At 49.2% G+C, this 12,416-nt stretch overlaps 1 protein-coding gene across 1 annotated transcript in view; it reads left to right on the plus strand.

Moving 5' to 3' along the window:
• Nucleotides 1-1,424: 1,424 nt before the first annotated feature.
• LOC136601929 (gastrula zinc finger protein XlCGF66.1-like) overlaps nucleotides 1,425-12,416 on the plus strand; it is a 37,001-nt gene continuing 26,009 nt past the window's right edge. The window contains exon 1 of the mRNA XM_066588851.1: nucleotides 1,425-1,462. The gene's annotated coding sequence lies outside the window, so the exon portion shown is untranslated. The remainder of the gene's footprint in view (nucleotides 1,463-12,416) is intronic.

Below are 12,416 nucleotides of genomic sequence, written 5' to 3' on the forward strand. Positions count from 1 at the left end.
TACACTATATACAGTATACTACATTATATACACCCTGTATTATATAACTATACACCTATATATACACAGTATACACTATATACAGTATACTACATTATATACACCCTGTATTATATAACTATACACCTATATATACACACAGTATACACTATATACAGTATACTACATTATATACACCCTGTATTATATAACTATACACCTATATATACACACAGTATACACTATATACAGTATACTACATTATATACACCCCTGTATTATATAACTATACTCCTATATACACACAGTATACACTATATACAGTATACTACATTATATACACCCCTGTATTATATAACTATACACCTATATACACACACAGTATACACCTATATATACAGTCTACTATATTACACAGACCTCTATAATAAGGCGCAGATCCTGCTCTCCTTCCCCACCTCCTCACGTACAGCAGTCATGTGATCACCGGCCGTCTTTTCACGTGCTGCCTGCTCAGGGCTGCAGTCATGTGACTGTGACATCACACAGGTCCTGCAGGCATATATCTATATTCCACAACACTTCTACTCAAATCACAACCGAATTGGTTGTTTGAGTTGGCCGATTGAAAGTGATTGGTTGTTTGGGTTGGCTGATTCACGGTGATTGGTTGTTTGGGTTGGCCGATTCACAGTGATTTTTTTTTTTTTTCGGTTGGCCGATTCACGGTGATTGGTTGTTTGGGTTGGCCGATTCACGGTGAATGGTTGTTTGGGTTGGCCGATTCACGGTGATTGGTTGTTTGGGTTGGCCGATTCACGGTGATTGGTTGTTTGGGTTGGCTGATTCACGGTGATTGGTTGTTTGGGTTGGCTGATTCACGGTGATTGGTTGTTTGGGTTGGCTGATTCACGGTGATTGGTTGTTTGGGTTGGCTGATTCACGGTGATTGGTTGTTTGGGTTGAATTGAGCAGAAGTGTTGCAACCACCAAAAAAAACAATCTTATATGATCACATGACTGACATCCCACAGGTCATGCAGCCACCTGAAGCTCCTCTCTGATCACAGGACCGTGATATCACGCAGGTCCTGCAGCCACTAAGGACTTCCCTCCTCCTGTTTGATCACATGACAGTGACGTCACACAGGTCCTGCAACCGCTAAGAGTTTCCCTCCTCCCGTTTGATCACATGCCTGTGACGTCACACAGGTCCTGCAGCCCCTAGACCTCCCCCCCTATGATCACATGGCAGTGACGTCACATAGGTCCTGTAGCCACTAGACCTCCTCCCCTATGATCACATGACAGTGATGTCACATAGGTCCTGTAGCCACTAGACCTCCTCCCCTATGATCACGTGACAGTGATGTCACACAGGTCCTGTAGCCACTAGACCTCCTCCCCTATGATCACATGACAGTGACGTCACACAGGTCCTGCAGCCACCAGCCCTTCCCTCCGCTCTGAGGACTTGCAGCAGGTCAGTAATTTACCCCAGAAGTAGGAATTGGCCTCGTTGTTATGGTGGAGTGTGAGGGAGCTGCATTCTCTGGTATCAGCCGCTCACATGGGTGTATATACCATATAGATGGCGGAGTGTGAGCGAGCTGCATTCTCTGGTATCAGCCGCTCACATGGGTATATACCATATAGATGGTGGAGTGTGAGCGAGCTGCATTCTCTGGTATCAGCCGCTCACATGGGTATATACCATATAGATGGTGGAGTGTGAGCGAGCCGCATTCTCTGGTATCAGCCGCTCACATGGGTATATACCATATAGATGGTGGAGTGTCAGCGAGCCGCATTCTCTGGTATCAGCCACTCACATGGGTATATACCATATAGATGGTGGAGTGTGAGCGAGCTGCATTCTCTGGTATCAGCCGCTCACATGGGTATATACCATATAGATGGTGGAGTGTGAGGGAGCTGCATTCTCTGGTATCAGCCGCTCACATGGGTATATACCATATAGATGGCGGAGTGTGAGGGAGCCGCATTCTCTGGTATCAGCCGCTCACATGGGTATATACCATATAGATGGTGGAGTGTGAGCGAGCTGCATTCTCTGGTATCAGCCACTCAGATGGGTATATACCATATAGATGGTGGAGTGTGAACGAGCCGCATTCTCTGGTATCAGCCACTCACATGGGTGTATATACCATATAGATGGTGGAGTGTGAGCGAGCCGCATTCTCTGGTATCAGCCGCTCACATGGGTATATACCATATAGATGGTGGAGTGTGAGGGAGCTGCATTCTCTGGTATCAGCCACTCACATGGGTGTATATACCATATAGATGGTGGAGTGTGAGGGAGCTGCATTCTCTGGTATCAGCCGCTCACATGGGTATATACCATATAGATGGTGGAGTGTGAGCGAGCTGCATTCTCTGGTATCAGCCGCTCACATGGGTGTATATACCATATAGATGGTGGAGTGTGAGGGAGCTGCATTCTCTGGTATCAGCCGCTCACATGGGTGTATATACCATATAGATGGCGGAGTGTGAGCGAGCTGCATTCTCTGGTATCAGCCGCTCACATGGGTATATACCATATAGATGGTGGAGTGTGAGCGAGCTGCATTCTCTGGTATCAGCCGCTCACATGGGTATATACCATATAGATGGTGGAGTGTGAGCGAGCCGCATTCTCTGGTATCAGCCGCTCACATGGGTGTATATACCATATAGATGGTGGAGTGTGAGCGAGCCGCATTCTCTGGTATCAGCCGCTCATATGGGTATATACCATATAGATGGTGGAGTGTGAGGGAGCTGCATTCTCTGGTATCAGCCGCTCACATGGGTATATACCATATAGATGGTGGAGTGTGAGCGAGCCGCATTCTCTGGTATCAGCCGCTCACATGGGTATATACCATATAGATGGTGGAGTGTGAGCGAGCCGCATTCTCTGGTATCAGCCGCTCACATGGGTGTATATACCATATAGATGGCGGAGTGTGAGTGAGCTGCATTCTCTGGTATCAGCCGCTCACATGGGTATATACCATATAGATGGTGGAGTGTGAGCGAGCTGCATTCTCTGGTATCAGCCGCTCACATGGGTATATACCATATAGATGGTGGAGTGTGAGCGAGCCGCATTCTCTGGTATCAGCCGCTCACATGGGTATATACCATATAGATGGTGGAGTGTGAGCGAGCCGCATTCTCTGGTATCAGCCGCTCATATGGGTATATACCATATAGATGGTGGAGTGTGAGCGAGCCGCATTCTCTGGTATCAGCCGCTCACATGGGTGTATATACCATATAGATGGTGGAGTGTGAGCGAGCTGCATTCTCTGGTATCAGCCACTCACATGGGTATATACCATATAGATGGTGGAGTGTGAGCGAGCCGCATTCTCTGGTATCAGCCGCTCACATGGGTGTATACCATATAGATGGTGGAGTGTGAGCGAGCCGCATTCTCTGCTATCAGCCAATCACATGGGTGTATATACCATATAGATGGTGGAGTGTGAGCGAGCCGCATTCTCTGGTATCAGCCGCTCACATGGGTGTATATACCATATAGATGGTGGAGTGTGAGCGAGCCGCATTCTCTGCTATCAGCCGCTCACATGGGTATATACCATATAGATGGTGGAGTGTGAGCGAGCCGCATTCTCTGGTATCAGCCGCTCACATGGGTGTATATACCATATAGATGGTGGAGGGTGAGGGAGCTGCATTCTCTGGTATCAGCCGCTCACATGGGTGTATATACCATATAGATGGTGGAGTGTGATGGAGCCGCATTCTCTGGTATCAGCCACTCACATGGGTATATACCATATAGATGGCGGAGTGTGAGCGAGCCGCATTCTCTGGTATCAGCCACTCACATGGGTATATACCATATAGATGGTGGAGTGTGAGCGAGCCGCATTCTCTGGTATCAGCCGCTCACATGGGTGTATATACCATATAGATGGTGGAGTGTGAGCGAGCCGCATTCTGTGGTATCAGCCGCTCACATGGGTATATACCATATAGATGGTGGAGTGTCAGCGAGCCGCATTCTCTGGTATCAGCCACTCAGATGGGTATATACCATATAGATGGTGGAGTGTGAGGGAGCTGCATTCTCTGGTATCAGCCGCTCACATGGGTGTCTATACCATATAGATGGTGGAGTGTGAGGGAGCTGTCATTCTCTGGTATCAGCCGCTCACATGGGTGTATATACCATATAGATGGAGGAGTGTGAGCGAGCCGCATTCTCTGGTATCAGCCGCTCACATGGGTGTATATATCATATAGATGGCGGAGTGTGAGCGAGCCGCATTCTCTGGTATCAGCCGCTCACATGGGTGTATATACCATATAGATGGTGGAGTGTGAGCGAGCCGCATTCTCTGGTATCAGCCGCTCACATGGGTGTATATACCATATAGATGGTGGAGTGTGAGCGAGCCGCATTCTCTGCTATCAGCCGCTCACATGGGTGTATATACCATATAGATGGCGGAGTGTGAGCGAGCCGCATTCTCTGGTATCAGCCACTCACATGGGTGTATATACCATATAGATGGTGGAGTGTGAGCGAGCCGCATTCTCTGGTATCAGCCGCTCACATGGGTATATACCATATAGATGGTGGAGTGTGAGGGAGCTGCATTCTCTGGTATCAGCCGCTCACATGGGTGTATATACCATATAGATGGTGGAGTGTGAGGGAGCTGCATTCTCTGGTATCAGCCGCTCACATGGGTGTATATACCATATAGATGGCGGAGTGTGAGCGAGCTGCATTCTCTGGTATCAGCCGCTCACATGGGTATATACCATATAGATGGTGGAGTGTGAGCGAGCTGCATTCTCTGGTATCAGCCGCTCACATGGGTATATACCATATAGATGGTGGAGTGTGAGCGAGCCGCATTCTCTGGTATCAGCCGCTCACATGGGTATATACCATATAGATGGTGGAGTGTGAGCGAGCCGCATTCTCTGGTATCAGCCGCTCATATGGGTATATACCATATAGATGGTGGAGTGTGAGCGAGCCGCATTCTCTGGTATCAGCCGCTCACATGGGTGTATATACCATATAGATGGTGGAGTGTGAGCGAGCTGCATTCTCTGGTATCAGCCGCTCACATGGGTGTTTATACCATATAGATGGTGGAGTGTGAGAGAGCTGCATTCTCTGGTATCATCCGCTCACATGTGTATATACCATATAGATGGTGGAGTGTGAGCGAGCCGCATTCTCTGGTATCAGCCACTCACATGGGTGTATATACCATATAGATGGTGGAGTGTGAGCGAGCCGCATTCTCTGGTATCAGCCGCTCACATGGGTGTATATACCATATAGATGGTGGAGTGTGAGGGAGCCGCATTCTCTGGTATCAGCCACTCACATGGGTGTATATACCATATAGATGGTGGAGTGTGAGCGAGCCGCATTCTCTGGTATCAGCCGCTCACATGGGTGTATACCATATAGATGGTGGAGGGTGAGGGAGCTGCATTCTCTGGTATCAGCCGCTCACATGGGTGTATATACCATATAGATGGTGGAGTGTGATGGAGCCGCATTCTCTGGTATCAGCCACTCACATGGGTATATACCATATAGATGGCGGAGTGTGAGCGAGCCGCATTCTCTGGTATCAGCCACTCACATGGGTATATACCATATAGATGGTGGAGTGTGAGCGAGCCGCATTCTCTGGTATCAGCCGCTCACATGGGTGTATATACCATATAGATGGTGGAGTGTGAGCGAGCCGCATTCTCTGGTATCAGCCGCTCACATGGGTATATACCATATAGATGGTGGAGTGTCAGCGAGCCGCATTCTCTGGTATCAGCCACTCAGATGGGTATATACCATATAGATGGTGGAGTGTGAGGGAGCTGCATTCTCTGGTATCAGCCGCTCACATGGGTGTCTATACCATATAGATGGTGGAGTGTGAGGGAGCTGTCATTCTCTGGTATCAGCCGCTCACATGGGTGTATATACCATATAGATGGAGGAGTGTGAGCGAGCCGCATTCTCTGGTATCAGCCGCTCACATGGGTGTATATATCATATAGATGGCGGAGTGTGAGCGAGCCGCATTCTCTGGTATCAGCCGCTCACATGGGTGTATATACCATATAGATGGTGGAGTGTGAGCGAGCCGCATTCTCTGGTATCAGCCGCTCACATGGGTGTATATACCATATAGATGGCGGAGTGTGAGCGAGCCGCATTCTCTGCTATCAGCCGCTCACATGGGTGTATATACCATATAGATGGCGGAGTGTAAGCGAGCTGCATTCTCTGGTATCAGCCACTCACATGGGTGTATATACCATATAGATGGTGGAGTGTGAGCGAGCCGCATTCTCTGGTATCAGCCGCTCACATGGGTGTATATACCATATAGATGGTGGAGTGTGAGGGAGCTGCATTCTCTGGTATCAGCCGCTCACATGGGTGTATATACCATATAGATAGGTGAGTGTGAGGGAGCCGCATTCTCTGGTATCAGCCGCTCACATGGGCGTATATACCATATAGATGGTGGAGTGTGAGCGAGCCGCATTCTCTGGTATCAGCCGCTCACATGGGTGTATATACCATATAGATAGGTGAGTGTGAGGGAGCCGCATTCTCTGGTATCGGCCGCTCACATGGGTGTATATACCATATAGATGGTGGAGTGTGAGGGAGCCGCATTCTCTGGTATCAGCCACTCACATGGGTGTATATATCATATAGATGGTGGAGTGTGAACGAGCCGCATTCTCTGGTATCAGCCGCTCACATGGGTGTATATACCATATAGATGGTGGAGTGTGAGCGAGCCGCATTCTCTGGTATCAGCCGCTCACATGGGTATATACCATATAGATGGTGGAGTGTGAGCGAGCCGCATTCTCTGGTATCAGCCGCTCACATGGGTATATACCATATAGATGGTGGAGTGTGAGGGAGCTGCATTCTCTGGTATCAGCCGCTCACATGGGTGTATATACCATATAGATGGTGGAGTGTGAGCGAGCCGCATTCTCTGGTATCAGCCACTCACATGGGTGTATATACCATATAGATGGTGGAGTGTGAGGGAGCCGCATTCTCTGGTATCAGCCGCTCACATGGGTGTATATACCGTATAGATGGTGGAGTGTGAGCGAGCCGCATTCTCTGGTATCAGCCGCTCACATGGGTATATACCATATAGATGGTGGAGTGTGAGCGAGCTGCATTCTCTGGTATCAGCCGCTCACATGGGTGTATATACCATATAGATGGTGGAGTGTGAGCGAGCTGCATTCTCTGGTATCAGCCACTCACATGGGTATATACCATATAGATGGTGGAGTGTGAGCGAGCCGCATTCTCTGGTATCAGCCGCTCACATGGGTGTATATACCATATAGATGGTGGAGTGTGAGGGAGCCGCATTCTCTGGTATCAGCCACTCACATGGGTGTATATACCATATAGATGGTGGAGTGTGAGGGAGCCGCATTCTCTGGTATCAGCCGCTCACATGGGTATATACCATATAGATGGTGGAGTGTCAGCGAGCCGCATTCTCTGGTATCAGCCACTCAGATGGGTATATACCATATAGATGGTGGAGTGTGAGGGAGCAGCATTCTCTGGTATCAGCCGCTCACATGGGTGTATATACCATATAGATGGTGGAGTGTGAGCGAGCCGCATTCTCTGGTATCAGCCGCTCACATGGGTGTATATACCATATAGATGGTGGAGTGTGAGCGAGCCGCATTCTCTGGTATCAGCCGCTCACATGGGTATATATACCATATAGATGGCGGAGTGTGAGCGAGCTGCATTCTCTGGTATCAGCCGCTCACATGGGTATATACCATATAGATGGTGGAGTGTGAGGGAGCCGCATTCTCTGGTATCAGCCACTCACATGGGTGTATATACCATATAGATGGTGGAGTGTGAGGGAGCCGCATTCTCTGGTATCAGCCGCTCACATGGGTATATACCATATAGATGGTGGAGTGTCAGCGAGCCGCATTCTCTGGTATCAGCCACTCAGATGGGTATATACCATATAGATGGTGGAGTGTGAACGAGCCGCATTCTCTGGTATCAGCCGCTCACATGGGTGTATATACCATATAGATGGTGGAGTGTGAGCGAGCCGCATTCTCTGGTATCAGCCGCTCACATGAGTATATACCATATAGATGGTGGAGTGTGAGGGAGCCGCATTCTCTGGTATCAGCCGCTCACATGGGTATATACCATATAGATGGTGGAGTGTGAGGGAGCTGCATTCTCTGGTATCAGCCGCTCACATGGGTGTATATACCATATAGATGGTGGAGTGTGAGCGAGCCGCATTCTCTGGTATCAGCCACTCACATGGGTGTATATACCATATAGATGGTGGAGTGTGAGGGAGCCGCATTCTCTGGTATCAGCCGCTCACATGGGTGTATATACCGTATAGATGGTGGAGTGTGAGCGAGCCGCATTCTCTGGTATCAGCCGCTCACATGGGTATATACCATATAGATGGTGGAGTGTGAGCGAGCTGCATTCTCTGGTATCAGCCGCTCACATGGGTGTATATACCATATAGATGGTGGAGTGTGAGCGAGCTGCATTCTCTGGTATCAGCCACTCACATGGGTATATACCATATAGATGGTGGAGTGTGAGCGAGCCGCATTCTCTGGTATCAGCCGCTCACATGGGTGTATATACCATATAGATGGTGGAGTGTGAGGGAGCCGCATTCTCTGGTATCAGCCACTCACATGGGTGTATATACCATATAGATGGTGGAGTGTGAGGGAGCCGCATTCTCTGGTATCAGCCGCTCACATGGGTATATACCATATAGATGGTGGAGTGTCAGCGAGCCGCATTCTCTGGTATCAGCCACTCAGATGGGTATATACCATATAGATGGTGGAGTGTGAGGGAGCTGCATTCTCTGGTATCAGCCGCTCACATGGGTGTCTATACCATATAGATGGTGGAGTGTGAGGGAGCTGTCATTCTCTGGTATCAGCCGCTCACATGGGTGTATATACCATATAGATGGAGGAGTGTGAGCGAGCCGCATTCTCTGGTATCAGCCGCTCACATGGGTGTATATATCATATAGATGGCGGAGTGTGAGCGAGCCGCATTCTCTGGTATCAGCCGCTCACATGGGTGTATATACCATATAGATGGTGGAGTGTGAGCGAGCCGCATTCTCTGGTTTCAGCCGCTCACATGGGTGTATATACCATATAGATGGTGGAGTGTGAGCGAGCCGCATTCTCTGCTATCAGCCGCTCACATGGGTGTATATACCATATAGATGGCGGAGTGTGAGCGAGCCGCATTCTCTGGTATCAGCCACTCACATGGGTGTATATACCATATAGATGGTGGAGTGTGAGCGAGCCGCATTCTCTGGTATCAGCCGCTCACATGGGTATATACCATATAGATGGTGGAGTGTGAGGGAGCTGCATTCTCTGGTATCAGCCGCTCACATGGGTGTATATACCATATAGATGGTGGAGTGTGAGGGAGCTGCATTCTCTGGTATCAGCCGCTCACATGGGTGTATATACCATATAGATGGCGGAGTGTGAGCGAGCTGCATTCTCTGGTATCAGCCGCTCACATGGATATATACCATATAGATGGTGGAGTGTGAGCGAGCTGCATTCTCTGGTATCAGCCGCTCACATGGGTATATACCATATAGATGGTGGAGTGTGAGCGAGCCGCATTCTCTGGTATCAGCCGCTCACATGGGTATATACCATATAGATGGTGGAGTGTGAGCGAGCCGCATTCTCTGGTATCAGCCGCTCATATGGGTATATACCATATAGATGGTGGAGTGTGAGCGAGCCGCATTCTCTGGTATCAGCCGCTCACATGGGTGTATATACCATATAGATGGTGGAGTGTGAGCGAGCTGCATTCTCTGGTATCAGCCGCTCACATGGGTGTTTATACCATATAGATGGTGGAGTGTGAGAGAGCTGCATTCTCTGGTATCAGACGCTCACATGGGTATATACCATATAGATGGTGGAGTGTGAGCGAGCCGCATTCTCTGCTATCAGCCGCTCACATGGGTGTATATACCATATAGATGGTGGAGTGTGAGCGAGCCGCATTCTCTGGTATCAGCCGCTCACATGGGTGTATACCATATAGATGGTGGAGGGTGAGGGAGCTGCATTCTCTGGTATCAGCCGCTCACATGGGTGTATATACCATATAGATGGTGGAGTGTGATGGAGCCGCATTCTCTGGTATCAGCCACTCACATGGGTATATACCATATAGATGGTGGAGTGTGAGCGAGCCGCATTCTCTGGTATCAGCCGCTCACATGGGTGTATATACCATATAGATGGTGGAGTGTGAGCGAGCCGCATTCTCTGGTATCAGCCGCTCACATGGGTATATACCATATAGATGGTGGAGTGTCAGCGAGCCGCATTCTCTGGTATCAGCCGCTCACATGGGTGTATATACCATATAGATGGCGGAGTGTGAGCGAGCCGCATTCTCTGGTATCAGCCACTCACATGGGTATATACCATATAGATGGTGGAGTGTGAGCGAGCCGCATTCTCTGGTATCAGCCGCTCACATGGGTGTATATACCATATAGATGGTGGAGTGTGAGCGAGCCGCATTCTCTGGTATCAGCCGCTCACATGGGTATATACCATATAGATGGTGGAGTGTCAGCGAGCCGCATTCTCTGGTATCAGCCACTCAGATGGGTATATACCATATAGATGGTGGAGTGTGAGGGAGCTGCATTCTCTGGTATCAGCCGCTCACATGGGTGTCTATACCATATAGATGGTGGAGTGTGAGGGAGCTGTCATTCTCTGGTATCAGCCGCTCACATGGGTGTATATACCATATAGATGGAGGAGTGTGAGCGAGCCGCATTCTCTGGTATCAGCCGCTCACATGGGTGTATATATCATATAGATGGCGGAGTGTGAGCGAGCCGCATTCTCCGGTATCAGCCGCTCACATGGGTGTATATACCATATAGATGGTGGAGTGTGAGCGAGCCGCATTCTCTGGTATCAGCCGCTCACATGGGTGTATATACCATATAGATGGCGGAGTGTGAGCGAGCTGCATTCTCTGGTATCAGCCACTCACATGGGTGTATATACCATATAGATGGTGGAGTGTGAGCGAGCCGCATTCTCTGGTATCAGCCGCTCACATGGGTGTATATACCATATAGATGGTGGAGTGTGAGGGAGCTGCATTCTCTGGTATCAGCCGCTCACATGGGTGTATATACCATATAGATAGGTGAGTGTGAGGGAGCCGCATTCTCTGGTATCAGCCGCTCACATGGGCGTATATACCATATAGATGTTGGAGTGTGAGCGAGCCGCATTCTCTGGTATCAGCCGCTCACATGGGTGTATATACCATATAGATAGGTGAGTGTGAGCGAGCCGCATTCTCTGGTATCGGCCGCTCACATGGGTGTATATATCATATAGATGGTGGAGTGTGAACGAGCCGCATTCTCTGGTATCAGCCGCTCACATGGGTGTATATACCATATAGATGGTGGAGTGTGAGCGAGCCGCATTCTCTGGTATCAGCCGCTCACATGGGTATATACCATATAGATGGTGGAGTGTGAGGGAGCCGCATTCTCTGGTATCAGCCGCTCACATGGGTATATACCATATAGATGGTGGAGTGTGAGGGAGCTGCATTCTCTGGTATCAGCCGCTCACATGGGTGTATATACCATATAGATGGTGGAGTGTGAGCGAGCCGCATTCTCTGGTATCAGCCACTCACATGGGTGTATATACCATATAGATGGTGGAGTGTGAGGGAGCCGCATTCTCTGGTATCAGCCGCTCACATGGGTGTATATACCATATAGATGGTGGAGTGTGAGCGAGCTGCATTCTCTGGTATCAGCCGCTCACATGGGTATATACCATATAGATGGTGGAGTGTGAGCGAGCTGCATTCTCTGGTATCAGCCGCTCACATGGGTGTATATACCATATAGATGGTGGAGTGTGAGCGAGCCGCATTCTCTGGTATCAGCCGCTCACATGAGTATATACCATATAGATGGTGGAGTGTGAGGGAGCCGCATTCTCTGGTATCAGCCGCTCACATGGGTATATACCATATAGATGGTGGAGTGTGAGGGAGCTGCATTCTCTGGTATCAGCCGCTCACATGGGTGTATATACCATATAGATGGTGGAGTGTGAGCGAGCTGCATTCTCTGGTATCAGCCGCTCACATGAGTATATACCATATAGATGGTGGAGTGTGAGGGAGCCGCATTCTCTGGTATCAGCCGCTCACATGGGTATATACCATATAGATGGTGGAGTGTGAGCGAGCTGCATTCTCTGGTATCAGCCGCTCACATGGGTGTATATACCAT

This window comes from Eleutherodactylus coqui, unplaced genomic scaffold, assembly GCF_035609145.1.
Source record: "Eleutherodactylus coqui strain aEleCoq1 unplaced genomic scaffold, aEleCoq1.hap1 HAP1_SCAFFOLD_467, whole genome shotgun sequence".
In the NCBI taxonomy this organism is placed as follows: domain Eukaryota; kingdom Metazoa; phylum Chordata; class Amphibia; order Anura; family Eleutherodactylidae; genus Eleutherodactylus; species Eleutherodactylus coqui.